The sequence below is a fragment of the Dasypus novemcinctus genome, chromosome 2 (genome assembly GCF_030445035.2).
Source record: "Dasypus novemcinctus isolate mDasNov1 chromosome 2, mDasNov1.1.hap2, whole genome shotgun sequence".
Lineage (NCBI taxonomy): Eukaryota > Metazoa > Chordata > Mammalia > Cingulata > Dasypodidae > Dasypus > Dasypus novemcinctus.
In genome coordinates, this window is record NC_080674.1 from 39,985,847 (window position 1) to 40,007,150 (window position 21,304).

Consider the following 21,304-nt stretch of genomic DNA (forward strand, 5'->3'; position numbering starts at 1 on the left):
TATAAGATCTTAACTTGGATACTTAAATTTAAGCAAGCAAAACACTAGTTGATATAATAGAAAAATAATTTCTAATAAGCAATGAGACAATTCCCTTAATTCTATGATCTGGGAAAAAATCGGAATAAATTCTATATAGGTTAAAACCATCAGAGGCACAGATATTGTTGTCTTCATTCACTACTATATTTAAGGTTCCTAGCATAAAGCTTAGTACATAATAAGGGAAGTACCTGAAAAGTAAAATATCTAAACTTTTAAATTCAGTGCTACAATAATACCAAAACTTTCCACCAGGAAGCTCAGAATAGATTGTATTAGCTAAAGTTAAGTGGCCATGTAAATTATTAGTAACATTTAAGAACGTATATGAGAAGATAATTGCACTTCTTTAAGAAAATCAAAATATTGGTATTTTGAAACTGAGTGAAAAAGAAATTCTGAGCAGTCTGTGTATTATTTAAAGCTGTTCTTAAGATTAATGTGTGAACTTATAATGAATAGACTGGCTTTACTAAAAAGTATTTAACTGCATTAGTGGTTATAAAATACTTATCAAGACTGTTTTTCCAATCCACAAACTCCCTATACATGAAATATGAAAATCTATAATTTCATAGCCAAAGGCTTAAGGCTTATTGCTTCTAGTTTACTGGATTGCTTCTAGTTTACTGGAATATTTAATTGTCTTAATATAAAAAGTCTATTTTTCCAGCTGCTAGGATAAAAACTCTCACATTTCATTGTTTTCAAAAATCATTGTTAATTACGTTATTGGCATACCCAGTGCTATCATAAGTAAATAAACAGCAAACTAAAATGTGAATTAAAATATCCTAAGGCCGACCTCAGCTTTCACTGAACCTTTTCTTCAAAAGGAAACTGTAAAAATAAATCTCACTAGCATTAGCATTGCTTGACAGCATAATTGAGTAGTAACCAAAGTAGCCATATGTGGTCCTTTATATAAGGCCTCCCAAGCCTCAGAAATACACACCTTTTGAACCACTGTGCCTGGCACACATTCTGAATAAACTTTTCTAGTAGTTCTGGATTTGGGCTGAGCCAACCAAATTCTCCGATTTTTATTTCATGAAATAGCATGTACTTTGCAAGAAAGAGGGCAAAAAGGATTAAGAATGCTGATTGTGACTCAGGTAGAGAGCAAAACTAACTGGCCCAGTATTAATTTGATAATGTGGTCCACTAACGGACCCTCCTCAGGCATGCCCGTTTACAGACACCTAAAAAAATAATCACTAGCTTGTGGGCTTCAAATAAATGCCGTTAAGTAGTTTTTTCCAGTAATAATGTAATAAAGTTGCATTATTTTATGCGTTGACATAACACCATGGTGGAGAAAAACAAAATCTTTTGCTGTCCTGGAGTTTATATTCTACTGGGGGAAAGAAATAATAAACAAGATAAATAAGTAAATTTTGTAGCATGTCTGAAGGGAATGGGAGACAGAAGACTTTCAATTAAAAAAAAAAAAGGTCATGGGAAGCCCTAAAGTGACATTTGAGCAAAACCCACAAAGGGAGCAAGCATTATGGATACTGGAGGGGAAAGTGTGGCAGAGGGAATAGCAAGGGCAGAGATCCTGCTTGCAAGGATGCTAGGGTAGCTGGACTGCAATGAGCAGCAGAGAACAGCAGGAGCCAAGCTAGGCACACAACCCTCCAGCCCACCCCCCACCGCGCGCAGGGCCTTTAGGCCGCGGTCAAGGCTTTGCCTTTTACTCCCAGCAAGATGGGACGCCACTGCAGTTTCTACAGCAGAGGAATGAAAAGGTGTGACTTAGATCAGAACAGCTCATTTACTGTTAGCACTGTGATATATATAAATACATAATACAATTAACGTACAGTTGAACTACATACGTTAAAATATAACACACATTTTGCCCGCTTAAGTAAAATCCGCTTACCTACTGGACTTTTGACCTTAAGAAGAGTCCCCTTCTAATTTACACATCTAAACTTAACAGATGAATGTTGAACGATGAAGTTATTTCACTGTTAAGAGGCTCGCCAACAAACACGGTAGTAGTATAACTACAGTGAAATGTCATTTTATATCCCAGCCTTGGCCAGTACCTATTTAAAATGTAAAGAGGAAAACGATGTTTGAAACCTGCTGGCCTCAGTCGCCCCGTCGCCCACAGCCACCGGGGGCCGAGGGCGGCCACTCTTCCCGGTGCTCTCGGCTCCACCCTCACTTGGAGGGGGGCGCGGACCCGCGCGGGTCCGGGCCCGCGGGGCGCCGCGTCTACCGCCGCCAGCTCCACGCTCGCACAGCGTCGCCTACAGGCCTTTATCCCAACAGTCAGGGAAGAACCAAAACCGCCGCCAACGAAAGCAAGAACAGAAAACGCGATCCCAATTCAATCCAGCTGGAAGTCTTCACCTCCAAGGGTTGCGCTCTTACTCCGGAGAAAAAAATGTACAGAAGGCCGTAAAGTCCGGCATCTTATAAAAGGAGAGAAGGTGTACGATACATCCATCCACACGGCTGCTGGGACACCATTTTAAAAATGCACCGTCGCCGGTCGAATCGCGGGCGTCCTCTACGTGGCCGCCTTGAGCTCGGCTCTCTAAAGCTAATGACAAGCCGGGGCAGAGAGTGCGGCCTCCAGCCGCCGACGACCGCGGCCTGCAGGCCCAGGCGGACCTGAGAGCCCCCCAAGCACAAGACCACCACCGAACTCGGGCCCCGCTCCGGTCGCCTGCAGGAAAATAAAGACCAGGAGAGCCGGCCCGCTCGTGCCGCAGCGAAAACGCCGTTCCGCAGGATCGACAATAAATGTAACATCCAGGTCCGCCCTGAGAAGGGCGCAGAGAAGGCACCGCCGCCGCCTCGCTGTTGGCCCCGGCCCAGCCCCGCGGTAGTGTGCGGTGGGGCGCGGCGTGGCCGAGGACGCGGTCTGAGGGCCGGGGGACGCGAGCTGAAGTGGCGGCGGCGGCGGCGGTGGCGGAAGTGGAGTGGGGAAGAGGGGGTGGTTGTTAGTGTTTGGCGCCGGCGGAGGGAGTCATTCCTGCAGCTGCACTTCCGGTCGGCATTTTGTTCTGAGAGGGAGAGACGGAACGAGAGAGAGACACACACAGGGCTCCTTCCCCCCCCGCCCTCCCCCCCTCCCTCCGTCGGTACCGACTCACCCGACACCACCAAGCCGCAGGGAGGGACGCCCCCGCCGACGGAAGGATTGGTTCTCGGGCCCGCGGCGATGCCCCCCCGGTAGCTCGGGCCCCTGGTCGGGTGTTTGTGAGTGTTTCTATGTGGGAGAAGGAGGAGGAGGAAGAAGAAGCAGCGATTTGTCTTCTCGGCTGGTCTCCCCCCGGCTCTACATGTTCCCCGCACTGAGGAGACGGAAGAGAAGCCGTAGCCACCCCCCCTCCCGGCCCGGATTATAGTCTCTCGCCACAGCGGCCTCGGCCTCCCCTTGGATTCAAACGCCGATTCGCCCAGGTAAATTCCTGCTCTTTATTTCGGCGGCGGCGGCGGCGGCGGCGCCAGGTCCTCAGCGTCTCTCATCGCTCCCCTCCCCGCCGCTTCCTTAGCGGCCCCAGGTCTCTTCCACGGGCGAGTCTAGAGTTCGCTCCTCTCTGGTGGCAGCCGCCCTGGGTGGCGATGGTTTTGTACCCTCTCCGCACCGGCTCCGGCGGCGGGGACTGGGCTCTCGCCGGGCCGCCGGGGAGGCGTAGGCCGGGCGGAGAGTGCAGGCCGCGGGCCAGCGGAATCTACTTGAGCTCGGGGATTAGGAGAGCTCCGGGCTGAGCGGAGCGACTGCTGGTCGGTGACAGGCCTTGCCCGGGAGAGGAGCCGTAGCTAGTGAGGAGGCGGAAACAATACAGCTAACAGCAAATGTGCCCTGGTCGTCCCCATATTTACAACTTTCCCGGTGCGGGAGTGGGGAACGTCCCAGTGAAACAAACAACCCCCCTTCTTCCCCCTGTGACCCCATGAAGGGAGGAAGTAGTTTCAGTTAGTGAGACTAATGTAAATACTCAGACTCGGATCCAGTGGTAATTCGTACCCTTTGTAAAACTTGTTTGGATGTTGGAAAGTTGATAAAGACTTGTTTTCTTTTCCAAAGAATGAAATCGTCCACATGAATATTTAATATAGAAGATCGTAGTGTGGTAGACACTGCATATGCCCCCCCCCCCACCAAGTGCTAGCTTTTATGTTGTTTGACAGTGTGTGTTGCACATGGACTTTTTATTCAAAGACAAGTATAAAGTATTTGACAGGTTTACCTTGTCACTTTATATTTTTATGCGTTATATAAGGACAATTTTAAAGGACCGCACGTAAAACATACAGTTACTTGCTGACCGAAACGTGCATAACAAGAGTTTAAAATGTTCTGAGAATTGTGTTGGAATAAAGGTAACGACAGTTTTCTTTTAAAGGATAGAAACTGAGTTATGCTTAAAATCCCTAGGAGGCAAAAAATGTAAAAGGTGCCATCCTTTCATGTCAGGGCAGATCTTGAGGTCCCAGGATTGTCATTGGCTGTTTGTGCCCATGATGTTTGACTGTGTAATGAGAGAGGTGTCATTTTAATAGGTCAAATATATCTGTAAATGCTGGAGAAAAGTATTCTCTCTTAACATTCTCGTTCATTAGTAAGTTGTATTTAGACCCTGTTTATGGAAGCATTAGTAATGTAGGTTGGTATAAGGAGAAAACCCCAATTTAAAAGTCCTCATTCATACAAATTGCATAGAAAAAATAAATGTTCCTGGTTTACACTATTTTGATACTTTGTCTCATATTCACTGAAGGAAAACTTCCAGTGGTTAAAATGAAGCAACACTGATCAACAAAGTCCCTTGTTTTAGTAGTGGTTGTTACATTGGTTCAAAATTTTTGTGTGCCTTTTAAATTATTATTTTCACTGCAGAATAAGTAACTTTCCTGGAGGTTATTAGTGAGTTTAGGGGCCTGCTTACAATAAGTTGTTGAACATTTTCTGTAAACATACAGATAAATGTTAAAAAGAGTGAAGTTAATATAGCTGTCACGTACTAGGCATGTTTTTAATGCTATAAATCCGTGTAGTAGTCAGTAGCGTGTCCATGATTTGTATTGGTCAGGGAGCAGTTTGAATTTTAAAAAGCCTGAAGCTCCTGCTGAGCCCCAATCCCGGCCTCCCTCCCTCCCACTAATCTCCCATTCCTGTCTTTGTGCTGCCTGCTCCTGTTAGACGCTGTTTGCTACAGGGCCTCAGGCCTAAACCGGGTGGGGGGCTTGTGGAGGATGATGGGGGGAATACAGAAGGAAGAACATTTCACATCTCAAAAAAGCAGAAGGTTGTTTTTGGTTTTGTTTCTAAGGGCTTCAATATAAATGTTTTAAGGGCTCTTATTTGTTCTGTGCTTGTCTTTGCAACTTTTATTTAAATAAACTGAAATATATGTCAAGGGATGAACATATTTCTACTAAAGGTACTTCATAGAAGAGTTCTGCTTGCTTAGTTTTCATTAATAGAAGCAACTTAAAGAGTTTTTTAGTTAAAAGGAGCTTTCTTAGATGTTTGAATCACTGTTTTAAATATTGGTTTATGAGATTAATTTTTTTTTTTTGCGACTTTGGAATTATATTACAGGGAATTAGTTATCAGATCTTATTTTCCCAGTTCTACATATTTAGTAATTTGTAGCAAGTAATACAGGTTTGTGTGGTAGCCTTCATTAAGATAGCAGAAACATTTCTTCAAAGTAGATTGAAAGTGTTTTTGTTTGGTCCAAACCAATTAAGTACATCATAAAAAGGATAAAACATTGTAAAAATTGAATAAAACATAAACTTAACTTTACATTTTTGATAACTTAGTTGGAAAGACCTGAAGAATAATTTGTTTCCCTAGAGATTATGAATAGTCTGCTCCATCTCTCCTGTATTGGTTGGGATGTTCACCAGTGGCTAATCTTGTATTTTCTTTTCTTTCTTTCTTTTTTTTTTTGAAATTCAGTGAAAGGAGACAATCATAGGTATTCCAGTAATCTTATAATTCTAGTTATATTATTTGGAGAACTATTTCCTAATATATCGAAAGGAAATTTCAACAGTGTGGTTTATTGTGTCTCTTGAGTCTGCAGTTACTACTAATGACTTGAAATATTACTTGAAAAGTTTTTTAGTAAATAATGAAATGAAAGTTTAGTGAATCAAAGTTGAACATTACTTATTTTCAGAGTTTTAAGAAGAGTATATGGGAGGCTTCCTTTTTTAAGCCATTAAGCAATTTGTTTACTAAAGTTACTTGTGAGTATTTTTGAACCTGTGCAAGGGATCATTATAATACTGCCCACTTTTAAGAAGAAAAAGGTTATGTTTAAAGAAAGGAAGACTGTCTTTCTATTTGAGATTCTCTTTAGGGATGAAAAGTCATTTTTATCATGATGGTGAACTTAGTTTTGGTTTCCTGTATATTGATCGTTATTATATTTCAAAAATATTATGGGCTTAGCTCTACCAGTTTAAACACGAAATTTTTGTTATTTTGAACTGGACTACCCAATTCAAACATTTTCTAACACTTCATAAATTTATTTCATATTTAATTTTTAAAATATCAGTCCATTATCAAACTGTTACAGAAACATTAGATGTCATATTCTTCTGTATTAGATTTTGACGTACCCTATTGTGATATTTTTTCTATCTCAAAATAATACATAAAAATAATACCGTAGTAAACCAGGGCTCTATATAACTTCATTGCTTATTAGAAAATAGCATGATTTATAATTAATCTGGAATTTTTAATTAGAGCATGATTTCACTTTTATATAAACTGATTGGGAGGGCTGAGGTTAAAAAAATTTTTCATTTTAAAGAAATGTAACTTCAATTGTGCTTACTACAGTTGTTTGCCATAAAAGGAATAGGGTGATATAATTGACTAGGAGGCTTTATTGAAGCCTGATAATTGTTTAGTTGATGATGCTTATTTTATTATCCCGAACATAAAGTTGGATTTGGTGGTAATTTATGGTCTTATTTAGCTTTTAAAATTCCTTTAAAAATGTATTCTTCAAGCAAAGTTTTTCCTATTTTCAGCAGGTGGTACATATAATAATTCTTTGTTATTTTTTAAATTGGTCTTTTTTTTCCAAGGTGACTTGAGTCCCTTTAAAAATATTCTCTTATACTTGTGAGAGAAGTGACCAGCATGATTGCCATTTTTTAAATGAAAAATCTGATGCTCAGAAGCCACGTGTAGATTCATGTAGTAAGTCATTGAGAGAATAAGGATTCCCTGACTCTTGTTTTTATTGTATTATGTTGCTTTAAGAAATGTCTGAGTTCTGGTCTTGAAGTTAGGTATTGGTGGGTGCTAATATTGATATCATTTGTAAATTTTCCAGTGATCCGAGGCCAAGGTGCTTTTCCTTCATATTTTAGAGGGATGTAATACCCATTTTTTATCTTAGTTCTATTTTCCTGGTATGAAGCTATTACTCTTATATTAGAAATATTGAATTTGTATGTATGTGGTGTTTGAACGACTGATTTTGTTTACATGTGCTCCTAAGGCATGCAAGTGAATTAATTATACTTGTAATAAGCAATATGTAATGCTTCCTGACGTTTGCTTTTTAAATTTTTATTTTAAAAATTATTAAAATGGAATTTTTCATTTTCAGTTGATTAAAAAGCAGTTTTTAAAATCATGTCTTTATTTAAGGCCATCATTATAATTTTAAAGGATATTTTATATGCTTAGAATTTTTTTGCCGAAATAAGTTAAATAATAAGTGATTTTAGTTATTTGTCTTGTATGTCATTTTGTTTTGGTATAATCTTAAGTAAATTTTAATGAATTGAGTTTTGTCCAATTGTATTATTTTAAGACATACTTCTATTTCTATTATTAGGAGAGATTGTTTCTTTATAGAGCATTGCCAGCTAGATAAAATTTTGAGGGCTTATTTGCCAGGAATGGTATGAAGTATATCCCACAAACCTATTTCATTTAATTCTTCAAACTAACCCCTGAAGTAGAAACAATTATCTGCAATTCACAGATGAAGAAACTGAGTCTGGATAGGTTTAGAAAGGTGCCTGTGATTTTACAATTAGTAAATAACCTTGTTTTCATTTGTATTTCCATTTTTTCTTAAGGATTCAAAATTCCACATTTCTAGCTTCAGTAAAGCCTTTGTATTATCCTTTGGTTACTCAGAAAAATTCAATATTTACAAGCCATTGTAGTTAAGGAAATTGTGTATTTCAGGCAAAGAATTAAAATAGAATTCAGATTATGTATCCTGTATATATAATTATTTTGAAGTTAACACATTTTTAACATCTAATTTTTAATATTTGAGCTTATTAAGCAGTCTGAACTTTTTTTACTTTAAGTTTTATATTGAGTTGAAACTGTCAAAGGATCTCTTTAAAAAGGAGAAAAAATCAGCTTTAGAGAGTGATTTCACTCAAAAAAATGCAAATAGCCAATTGTAGAATAGTAGATGTATCTATAAATAACTATGACAAGTTTTTAAAATTCTAGAATTTGTATAGCCAAAGAATGTTGATCCTTTCAAAGTCATCAATTTAGGAGGTTGTGTATTTATTCCAGAGCTATTACCATTACATACAACTTTATAGGAATTCCTTTTGGGAATACTTTTCTTAACCTTTTTAGTAAATCTTTATCTATAGGAGTGAATTCGATTTTTAGATACAGTAAAAGTCACTTGGAACTAGGTTTAATGGAACTAAGATTCAATAAGATATTACTTTGTGCCAGGCTTTGTGCTCAGTGGTTTACAATTGAAATATATAATAGTATTAAGTTCTTTCTGTATGCTGGAAACTGTGCCAGGAGCTTTAATATGAATTTTCTTAATTCCTCAAGGTATAGTATGAGATTGATGTGCTTATTGTCCTTATTGTATACTTGAGAAAACTGAAGTATGGAATAATTAACTTGCCCAAGGTCACACAGCTAATACGTGGAGAAATGATTTCAGAGTTGATGCATTAACCATCAGCCTTAACCAATACACTGTGTATCATGATTACCACCCATCTACACAGGTTAGTCATCCTGTCTTTGTTTTATAGACAAGGAAATTGAGGCTCAGCATGTTTAAGAAACTTGTAGGGTATCAAGTCCAGCAAGTGTTCAAATATGTCTCCTCTAAAATCTCTGTTCTCCTACCTTGCTTCTTCAAGATTTGTAATAATATTTGGTGAAAAGGTTAGTCTTGATTATTCTGTGACTTCTGTAAAAAAGATTCTGAAGACAACTTAAAAAACAGCAATTCTAAAATATCTTAGTTATAGCAGGTTCATTATTTCATTATGGTCTTTGGGGGCCAGGGATTGAGCCTGGGACCTTGTATGTGGGAAGCTGGTGCTCTACCATAGAGCCACATCTTCTCCCCTGAGTTGTTTTTTTTCTTCTTTTCTTTTCTTTTTTTTGCTTGTTGTTGGTTTTTGTTTGTTTGTTTATAGGAGGTCCTGGGAACTGAACTCAGGACCTCCCATGTGGGAAGCAGGTGCTCAACTGCTTGAGCCACATCTGCTCTCCCTTGTTTCTTTATATCATGTATGTAATACACAAAGTGTGTATGTAAATATACATTTAAATTGGATATTTATTTTATTTTATTTTTTTCATCTGGAGGCCCCAGGGATCAAATCTAGGTCCTCCCATATGGCAGGCAGAGGCCTCATCACTTGAGCCACATCCTTTTCCCTGGATATTGATTTTAAATATACACATGATATATCTGTGAAATAGACAATTTTAAAAATTAGTTAAAAGTCACTATTTTCATTAACTGTTATCATTGTGATTCTTTTTATTATATTAAGCATTAAAAAAATTCCCAAGAATGCATTGAACTCCAATATAATAATTCATTTAGGTGAATTGAATTGCTTTGCCATCTTACATGTGTATCATATCATTTAACATAGATATGTTAAACTTGTAAAATTTTTCTTTGTATATGCATTTCTTTGGTGGAAAGGAAAAAATTTTTTGATACACAGAAAAGTAAAGAATTGATCATGTGAGTGTAAACTATATAAAATTTAATCTTTCCTTGGTGATGGCCAAGTTGAAATTATACATGGGTTTAAATTGAGTACAGTTCCTTTTTTTTTTTTTTAATACTACTTTTTAAAGATTGTGTACATGAGAAAAATGTATTTTTCCAGGGTTCTGCCTATACCTTAGAAAACTCTAAGATTGAAAGTTGAAATGTAACAGCTAAAAGCTACTTTTGTCACTCTTTCCCCCTTTGAGAAAAGAATTAGGAATATAGTATTTATGTCATAATCTCTCTTAGAGTTCTCACATAAGACATTTATTGTACATGCTTTTTATTTGACTGTGCTAATCTTTTTACAATTTTTCCCCTTTCCTTGTGTGTTTCTGCCTTTCTCTGTCAATTTCCATTCCATCTTTTTCCTCCCTCTAAGCAAATTGTTAATGTGGATGGTCTTGTAATATGTTACTTTCCATGGTGGAACTTAAAGCGGTTTGAAAGACTTCAGATTCTGAATCTTCAGAGGTTCAAATTATTGCTGATGAAAAAGCATTGACATTAACTGAGAAAAATATATATCGGTGTAGTGATCCTTTATTCTGTAAGCATGCGTTACTTCTTGAAATGTCAGCTCATGGACCAGAAATTTTTTGTAAGGAGAAAGAGAAATTACAGGTGAGGAAAAACATGGTCTTTTTTTGCAAAGGTTTCTCTGGTCATTCCATTTCATAGCATTTGTGTAGTTTAAAACTTGTACCTTTGGATAAAATAATTTGTTCCTCTATCTGTCAGTCATATTAAACTACCTGCGTTATGAGAGCAAGGAGGTGTATTATTTTCATCCTTATGTCTGTAATACCACCATAAGTGCTTATTTTGTTTAGGTACTCACTAATATGTATTGAACTGATGAGTTGGAATTGAACTGTATATTTCCTAGAAATATTTCTAAACCTAAGATTATTGGGTATATAATTCTTCTGTTAATTTCAAAATATAATTCTGTTCTCTGGATTTACCAGATATTAAGACCGCAAGGCTTCTTGTTTTTGAGTAAGAACATTTTATATATGTATACCCCTAACAATACATAGCATAATTCTTCTGTTAATTTCAAAATATAATTCTGTTCTCTGGATTTACCAGATATTAAGACCGCAAGGCTTCTTGTTTTTGAGTAAGAACATTTTATATATGTATACCCCTAACAATACATAGCATAACTTACTCGTATATAAAAATTTTAAAAACAAAAAAATTCAAAATAGAATTCCTTTTTCAGCTGTTAGTGGCGATCATCAAGTGTATAGGAAGGGTTTTTTGTTCTGGGAGTAAGCTATTGATGTATTTGTTAGGTTTATTGAGGTATAATTTACACAGTATAAGTCACTCTTCAAATTTTGACCAACATTAACAGTCTTGCAACCACCATCTCATCAAGATAATATATTTCCATCAGCCCAAAAAGTTCCCTTGTTCCTCTTTGTCGTCAGTCCTTACCCCTACCTTAACTCCTGGTAACCATATCTGATTTCTGTCCCTATAGTTTTTCCTTTTTCAGAATACCGTATTAGTAGAATCATATAGTATGTAGCCTTTTATGTCTGACTTCTTTCACTTAGCATAAGGCTTTTGAGATTCATACATGTTGTTGCTGTAGATTGTTGGTTACTGGATTTTGACATTGAATTTGTTTTTTCTTTCTAACTTTAACTTTGGCATTTCTCCATTAAAAAGTAATGCTTTGAACAGTTTTCGATATTGTCCTTGTATATTGGTAGTTGCCTTATTACTGGACATAGTTTTACCTGCTGATTTTTATTCCACATGCCTAAAAATCTACTGTAATTGACATTAAGTGGCATTTATTTATATTAGTAAATACTGTTAGCTTAGATGCTTTACCAAACAGGCAAAGTAGACATTGCTTTCTTTCATCATTTCATCATAATCAAAATGGGTGGCATAATATATTTTTAGCATATAGCACATAGAAACTGGAACAAGAAATGAGTAGTACAATAATAACATCAAAATTTTACATTTTGTTTTGCGTTAATGTTTGTAGTTTATACTGAAGATAGAGTATGGTTATAGTGAGAAAGTCATTTTTGACCCTGACATACCCCCCACCCCCGCCGGTTGTCTGCTCTCTGTTCATTCACTGCATGTTCTTCTGTGTCCACCTGCATTCTTGTCACCGGTACCAGGAATCTGTGTCTCTTTTTTTGCTGCATCAGCTCTCCGTGTGCGGTGCCACTCCTGGGCAGGCTGTGCTTTTTTTGTGCAGGGCAGCTTTCCTTGAGGGGTACACTCCTTGTGTGTGGGGCTCCCCTATGGGGGGGACACCCCTGCGTGACAGGGCACTCCTTGCGCGCGTCAGCACTGCGCATGGGCCAGTCGCACATCAGCACTGCGCATGGGCCAGCTCCATACAGGTCAAGGAGGCCCAGGGTTTGAACTGCGGACCTACCATGTGGTAGGCGGCCCTATCCATTGGGCCAAGCCAGCTTCCCCATTGTCTCTCTTCTAATCAGAATTAGAGAAACAGTGGTATTTATTGAAAGTTGGTGCGTGTAGTGAGAAAATAGCTGTTTTCTGGTCATTTTATTTGACCTTTTAAATTTTTTCCCACTTCTCTTTTGACACCTTTCTTCCCTGGGTTCAGGGATATTATTCTCTTCTTGTTCTTCTCTTATATCTTGGACTGCTCCTTTTTAGGCTCTTTTGCTAGTTCTTCCTCTTTTGTCCACTACTTAGTATTCCCAAGGTGGTTCTTCACCCTTTGTTCTGTTTATGTCATTCATTCATGTGAATTTTTACATGGTACCTTTATACTCAAGACTCACAAATCTACCTTCAGAATATATTTGTCTCCCTAGCAGGATCTAGCTGTCTACCAGTCACTACCTGATGGTCCACAAATACTACAAATTCAAAGTACATAAATCTGGACTCATCCCCCAACTTCTCCCTATTCCCACCTCTCCCCATCATTCATACTCTCCCCCCCCACCCCATCCCACCCCACCCTCCAAAGAAAGAAAACTGTTCTTACAAATACATGACGTAAATTAATGTTTCCACCATCAACTCAGGTAACCTAAACTAGAACTTTTGAAATAATTCTTGACTCTTCTCCTTCACTCTACTTCCAGTCCAGGTCTTTATTCAATTCTGACATTCATAATACCTCCACTATTCTGATTCTGAGAGTGGGCATGTACACCTTGTCTGAATGAATAACTTCTGTCATTTTAAGAACAATTTTGGGGTAATTATGAAAAATGTATTTAGTGTCTACATACTTTCTGTTCATATGTTTGGACTCTGGTATTTAAAATTAAGGTGTAATCTCCAGTAACATTCATTTTGTATAGCCTAAATGAGACTGTCTTCTGTAAACATTTCCATTATATCTAAAATCAAGGCTTCTGACTTACAGCCCAGTATAATAACTAGAACAGTTTGAACTCAGCCTTTATTTTTCATACCTTGGTTTTAGAGTACTGCATTTCATGGATGTGTACATTTATTTTAATATTGAGTTTATGTGTTTTGGAGCAGGGTCTGAGTTGACAAGAAAATGGGAGGAAAGGTAAAGGAGGGACTTTTAAATGGACTTTTTTATACTTTGAAACAAGTTCACTTAATTATATTTTCATTTTTATTGTAGACAACAGAAAACTGAAGAACCAAAAACAGGGATATAATACATTCACTTAGTAGGTATACAAGCATTCTAATGGCAAGAGATACATTGTAACTCTATTATGTATTTGGAAGTTTGGAAATTATTGCCTATGGTTTTGTAAAACCATCTGTTGTTTTTTCTTTAGAGTAAGAAGTCGCCGCCACCCCCAATTTGAATGAAAGGGTCTGCTTAGAGTTATTAGTTTAAATAATGCTGAGTATATATTTTGTGAAAGGGTCTCTTTTGAAAATGAATGCTTCTTCCTCCCTCCCTCTCTCAGTGCTAATTACCATTTTTTGGGGAAAATAGGATCATTTTCCAAACACAGAAGAGGAACCCATATATAGTTTATTTGATCTGTATGATGATTCTTTTGTGTAGGGATAGCCACTTGTCCCAGCATTACTTTTTGAAAAAATTGTTCTTTCCCTATGAAATGGTCTTGTCACCCTTATAAAAAATCAGTTAAATATAAATGTGAGAGTATGTTTCTGGACTCTCAACTCTTGTTCCATTGATCTTTTCTTATGCAAGTACCACACTGTCTTGGTTACTGTAGCTTTGTAGTAAGTTTTGCTTTCAGGAACTGTGAGTCTTCCCACTTTGTTCTCTTTCAAGATTGTTTTGGCTATTCCAGATATCATGTATTTCCATATGAATTTTAGAATCAGCATGTCAATATCTGTCAAAAAAGCAGCTGAGATTTTGATAGGGATTCCCTTGAGTCTGTAAGTGAATTTGAAGAGTATTGCGATCCTAACAATAGTAAGCCTTCTAGTCCATGAATATGGAAAGACTTTCCATTTAATTGGGTCTTATTTAATATATTCCAATGATGTTTGTAGTTTTTGGTGTACACATTTTGCACTGCTTTGGTTAAAAATATTTTTTTATTTTCTTATTGATGCTTTTGTAAATGGATTTACTTTCTTAGTTTCATTTTCAGATTGTTCAGTGCTGGTTCCTATAAATACAATTGATTTTTGTATATTTATCTTGTATCCTGCAACCTTACTGAACTCATTTATTAGTGCTAATTCATACTCTCTTGTTTGTATTTCAGTTTTGTTTATTCTGCCCTTCTTCAATGAGCTTCCTTCCAAATACTACTTGCCATGCCAACTGTACTTACAAGATAAAATTTTTCCCGTTTGCCCAATTCTGCTTCTTTATGACTTGAAAAGACCTTTGCACATATAAAAAGTAAGATTAAACAACTCAGAAAAAGTTATAAACACATTATGTCAACATTTTCATGTAGTGCTGTCTGCCTGCAGCATTGAAATAAAAATTGAATATTATGATCTAGTACTTATTGGAATTACTGTAAGACTTACCTGTAGTCTTTAACTGTAGTAAGGCATTCTCAAGTGCTTATTGCAGGAATTGAAAAATTCCCATCTAAAAATGTGTATGTATGGCCACAAAATTCTTTCTATTGTTATTAATTTCTTTTCTTGCATTAGTTAATGCGTGCTTTTCAGTAGTGCCTTTGGAAACCTTGTGACAAATGTAAAAAAAAAGAAAAAAGGACAGTAGGCAAGGAAGGGAAGAGAGGAAAGGAGGCAAGACTAAATAACTTGATTCTTGTTAAAAGAGATCTATTGTGATCAAATAGATAAATCAGTTGATTAGGAACAGAAGAGGAAATAGCAATAACAAACTGTTATTCTTCAAGTTCAAACTTGTATATTTTAAATCTGAGTCAGAATTGAACCTAAAATGGTAAATTCACATATAAAAGGTCTCTCAACCTCACTAGCAATTAGAGAAATGTAAAGTAATAATTAGTCTGTGTGTTCTCCTGATCAAAAGGAATTAAATAAGATAAAGTGCATAAGGAACCCTAAAAAGTGTGTTTGTTTAATAAGTTTTAGCTTCCATTCTTGTCATACATTTTAGATTCAAGTTCCTTTCAATTTCTTAATTATACATAATATACCTTGGATACTTAAATGATAAATAGCTATTAATATTAAATAAGATTTAAAGCAGAATCTTAAAATTGGATTTTGATTTTACTTAAGAAAAATATTGAGGTGTTTTGTTTTATGAAATCAGGTAAAGTGTTTGCCCATTCTTTTAATGTTGTATTATCCAGTTGTAATGGTTTCAAAATTTCCTTCATCTTAGCTTTGGCAAGTGGGCTTTTAAAACTCACAGGGTGAGAATTTTGACCCAGAAACAGATAGACTCAGTAAAGGAAGAAGCCCTGGGAGAACAGAGTGAAAACAAAACAAAGTAAATGTAATGTGATTGCCTTATAGGTATTTACAAATTATTGTGTATTTTTATGTTTTTTTGTTTTGATTGAGGCTCTATGGAAGTTTTACATCATTTGCTTTCTTTGTGTTATAACTTTCTTGGGGAATTTCACTTTCATTGCAAACCTTTGTTGAATTTTTGAGCAGTAGAATTTTGTAGAGGAAATTATCTTGAAGAAGTCATCTGAAACTTTGGGTACTGTGGTGCCATTTTAAAGTGAATTTTTAAATTGGCTTAAAATAGCTAATAATGAACTACCTTTCAAGGATTACTTTGTAAATCTTGGGTCAGAGAATGATTGGCTCCTGATTTTATGATTTTTCTTGCATTTTAAGCCTCAGTCATCCTATGATTATTTGTTCAATTTAAAAATTTCAGTCGTCTCTTCCAGTTATTCCATAAGAGCAACCTTCCCAGTGTATATCAGCTTATTTTATTTTTGTGTTTTTCCTCAAAGTGAATTAAAAATCACTTCTTAAACACCCATATAAATGGAGATTAAAATAGCACTCATATAAAATCCATCTTAGATTTTATCATCAGATACTATGCCTGCTGATGGATCAGATGTTTTCAGTACCCCTTTTTTTTTTTTTTGGCATTATGACAGAAAGGCTACTTTAAAACACTCTCATTTCTTATACTTTGTTAACAGAATATAGGAGCAGACAGGAGTCCTGAAGTCCCTTCTTTATGATTTAGGAAAAGGAAGGTTTTTCACTAAAACCTTTCATTGCCTCACTCCTAACAATGAAGGTGACAGTAGAAATAGTAGTGATAGTTTGTTATTTGTCAAGAGCATTCTCTTTTGAATGCTTTACTTGCATTATCATTTAATCCTCACTACAGTCCTTTGAGATGTAGACATGTTATTATCCCCACTTTAAAATTAGGAAACCATTGCTTACAAGGAATGTGACTCACCCAAGGGGAAGAAAGGGATTTTAGTCAGCATAATTAAAATGAATGCATGCTCCCCCTAATTCAATTAAACTGCAAGCTCCTTGAGGTCAGGAATTTAGCATCATGTTTACTGCTTTATTTCAAGTACAGTACTTAGCACAATGCAAGCTATATATACTTAGAGTTTTTTTGTTTGTTTGTATGTTTTAACAATGAGGTTATAAGAGGTTGATTCATTAGCCTTAGCTGTAAGCTTCCTGGAGGGAATCCACATTGATTTCATGTGCATTGCATGTTTTTTTCCTTTACTTGAAACATTTTCCCTCTATCACTCTGGTAAGTTCCGATTCATTCTTCAGTATCCAGCACAATTCCATCTTTTCTGTGACATCTTATCTCTTGTAGGCAGGACTTGTGTTTCCTTTCTTTGCCCTCCCACTTTTCATTTTTTAAAATCTTTTTTATTATACCTATTATATCATATTGTACTTATATTCTTCCACTTGCCTGAGGGATATCTTGATAGGGCAGGAGAGGGAGCCATGGTAGGCTGTATCCTTTTTTTTTTTTTAATAGATTTTTAAATTTATTTCTCTTCCCTCACCACCCCCCCCCCAGTTGTCTGCTCTCTTTGGAAACCTTTGTCTGCTTGTATTCTTGTCAGCGGCCCTGGGAATCTGTGACTCTTTTGTTGCATCATCTTGCTGCTTCAGCGCTCCGTGTATGTGGCACTACTCCTGGGCAGGCTGCATTTTTTTCACACGGGGCGGCTCTCCTTACAGGGCGCACACCTTATACGTGGGGCTCCCCTATGCAGGGGACACTCCTGCATGGCACGGCATTCCTTGTGTGCATCAGCACTGTGCATGGGCCAGCTCACCACAGAGGTCAGGAGGCTCTGAGTTTGAACCCTGGGCCTCCCATATGGTAGGTTGGATCCTCTATCCATTGAGCCAAATCCGCTTCCCTAGACTGTATCTTATTCATCTCAGTTAATTTCAGCATTTGGCATGATTTCTGGTACATGGTAGATGCTCGTAAATGCTTGAAAATGCAAACTAAAAAAAGTTGTTAGATGAGGTACTTTGTTTAAACACTCTCCTCTAAATTATTATCATTTGCTTTGTGATATTAACCAACTCTTTAGTTTATATTTAAAAAGTCATTCCTCTGCTTTCTTTCAGATATACTAATATTAGAGGAGATTCTATAGCATCTCAAGATTGCTGCTAGGCTTCCATAAGAAGCTCTCTGGCATTCTTAACCTTTGTGAGGAAAATTTAAAAGGGGGGTAGAAAACCTAAATCATTGAAAAATGTGATCATAGATAAGCATTGTTATCTGGAATAACAAGTTATTGAAAAATTTTAGAATAGAAATGAAGATGTTAGATTGAATTCTAGGGTCCTTAAGTACAGGGTAGTCAGAGTGCATCAGGATTATATCTGCTCTTATACGTGGCACTTACTGATTAGGATTGTTTATGAGGTTCAGTTGAGATAATGAGAATAGAAGTTCTTGTAAATAGGGTAGTACCAGAAGTTAGTTTCTGCAAAAGGAATCATATTAAACTATGTAGTATAATGTAGATTAAATGATGAATTTTTAAAAACCTATATTAATTACCTATTGCTATGTAACAAATTACTCCAAAACTTAACAACTTTTGTGGGCTAGGAATCAGGGTATTCCTGGGGGCCACAGACATTACAGGTCTCTACTGGGAGGATCAGTTCCAAGCTTACTCAGTTGGCTGTTGGCAGTACTCAGGTCCTACCTGGCTTTTGTCTGAATTCCTCAGTTCCTTGCAACATGGGCCTCACCATAGAGCATCTCACAACATGTCAGGTGACTTCCCTTAGAGTAAGCAAGAGAAAATACTCAAGACAGCAATCTTTTTGTAACCTAATCTCAGAAGTAACATGCTATCACTTCTGCCATGTTCCTCTTGTTAGAGTTATGTCACTAGGTGTCAGCCCATACTTGAGGGGATTACACAAGGTCATGAATACCAGGAGCCAATCTGTAGGGTTAGTATGAAGATCTGAGTGTTGCAAAAAGTGAAAAAATTAAAATAATAAGCTCAGGGAACAAGTTGAGTATTTTGTACACTTTTAATATGTAAAAGATAAATTGCTAAAAATTATTAGCCAAGAACAAATATTTTGTTTGTCAGGAGTTAGAGGAAAATGTAATAAGAAATGTATTTGAATAAGATTTAAGAGACAGTGTTACTGTCAAGTGTCTGTTCATGGGATCAGTTCACCTCTTGCTGTACATTTCTCATTTCTGAGATTGGTTCTGATACGGAAGTCTTTTCCTGTTTGAGGAAGATCCACTAATAGTGGATTCTTAATTTGAATATTTAAGATTCAGTGGTAGGTAATTGAGCAGAGAATATTAACATTTATTTTCAAGGTCAGAGTTGGATGTGAATATGGAATACTTTCTCAATTTAATTTTTCATATACAAGCAAGGACATTTCTCCTGTGGATCATTCTTAATGAAAAATGTGTATGACATATAAAGAAAATTTCAAAACTTTAAGAAAGGTAAATAGAAAATATTTTGAAGATGCGTTATTCCTAAATTATTGATTGGTTTGATATATATTTTCCTTTGTATTTTAAAAAAATTAATGGACTCTTTAGAGCAGTTTCATGTCTACAGAAAAGAATTAACAGAAAGCACTGTTTTAGTTTGCTAGGCTGCTTAAAGCAAATATCATGAAATGGGTTGGGTTTAAACAGTAGGAGTTAATTTTCATAGAGTTTGAGACCGTTAGAATGTCCAGATGAAGTCATCATCAAGGCAGTGCTTTCTTCCCAAAGACTGACTACTGGGGATCCTTGGCTCCTCTGCCACATGTCCAGGTGCATGGTGGCATTTGCTGGTCTCCGTTCTCTTCTGGGTTCCCTTAATTTCACCTTCATGCTTCTGTGATTTTCTTTTTGTCTGAATTTATTTTCTTATAAAGAACTCCAGTAAGAGGATTAATACCCGTCCTGGGCCACGCCTTAACTGAAATAACCTAACTAAAAAGGCCCTACTTACAAAGGTTTACACCCACAGTAATGAACTAACTTTAAGAACGTGATTTTCTGGGGTACATAAAATTTCAAACCACCACAAGTACAGAGGTCCCATGATCCCCCTACATACACAATACACAGTTTCCCCTTTTATTAATATCCTGCTACTGCACTGGTGTGGTACATTTGTTAAAATTGATGAATCAATGTTGATACATTGTTATTAGCCTGAAGTCCATAGTTTACTTTCGCATTCACTTTGTGTGTGTTGTACAGTTCTGTGTGTTTTGATAAACTCTTAATGCTATGTATCCATCATTGTGGTATCATACAGAATAGCGTCATTGCTCTAAAACTGCCCTGTGTTCCAACTATTCATCCCTTCTCTCCACCCGTCCATCCTTAACCCATGGGAATCACTTGTCTTTTTACTGTTTCTAAGTTTTGCCTTTTCTGGGATGTCATATAGTAGGAATCATACAGTGTGTAGCTTTTTCAGACTGGCTTCTTCCACTTAGCAAATGCATTTAAGGTTCCTCTGTGTGTGTTTGTTTCTGTGGCTTGATGGCTCATTTCTTTTTATCATTGGATAATTTTTTTTTATCATTGTATATTTTATATATATGTATATGTATGTATATTATTGAGGGACATCTTGGTTGCTTCTCACTTTTGGCAAATTATGAAAAAACTGCCTTAAATATTCATGTGCAGTTTTGCATGGACATACATCTTCAGCTCATTTGGGTATATACCCAGAAACACTATTGTTGGAGTGTATGGTAAATGTTTAGCTTCTTAATTGTGTTGTTTTCTTATTGTTGAATTTTAAGAGTTCTTTCTATATTTTGGATACAAGTCCTCCTTTTATTGGACATGAGTTTTGCACATATTTTCTCCCAATCTGTGGCTTACCTTTTCATTCTCTTAACAGTGTCTTTCACAGAACAGAAGTTTTTAGTTTTCATGGAGTCAGTTTATCCATTTTTTCTTTCATGGATTGTGCTTTCAGTGTTATATCTAAAAACTCATTACCAAACCCAAAAGTCACTTAGATTTTCTCATATGTTATCTTCTAGAAGTTGTGTAGTTTTGCATTTTGCACTTTGGTCTGTGATCCATTTTGAGATAATTTTTGTGAAAGGTCTGTGTCTGGAGTCATTGTGTGCAGGTGTATTACCAATTCTAGCACTGTTTGTCGAAAACATTAGCCTTTCTCCATTGAATTGTTTTTGATCCATTGTCAAGGATCAGTTGACTATACTTGTGTGGGTCTATTTCTGGTCTCTCCTATTCCATTGATCTATTTGTTCTTTTGCCAATATCACACTACCTTGATTATTGTAGCTTTACAGTAAGTCTGAATATTGTTAATCCTCCAGCCTAATGA

The 21,304-nt window shown here is 36.8% G+C and overlaps 1 protein-coding gene across 4 annotated transcripts in view; it reads left to right on the forward strand.

The window, feature by feature from the left end:
- Nucleotides 1-2,219: 2,219 nt before the first annotated feature.
- The window catches only part of NIPBL (NIPBL cohesin loading factor), a 203,709-nt gene continuing 184,624 nt past the window's right edge, over nt 2,220-21,304 (forward strand). For all 4 annotated transcript variants that reach the window (XM_058307903.2, XM_058307893.2, XM_058307907.2 and 1 more), the window contains exon 1: nt 2,220-3,468. The gene's annotated coding sequence lies outside the window, so the exon portion shown is untranslated. The remainder of the gene's footprint in view (nt 3,469-21,304) is intronic.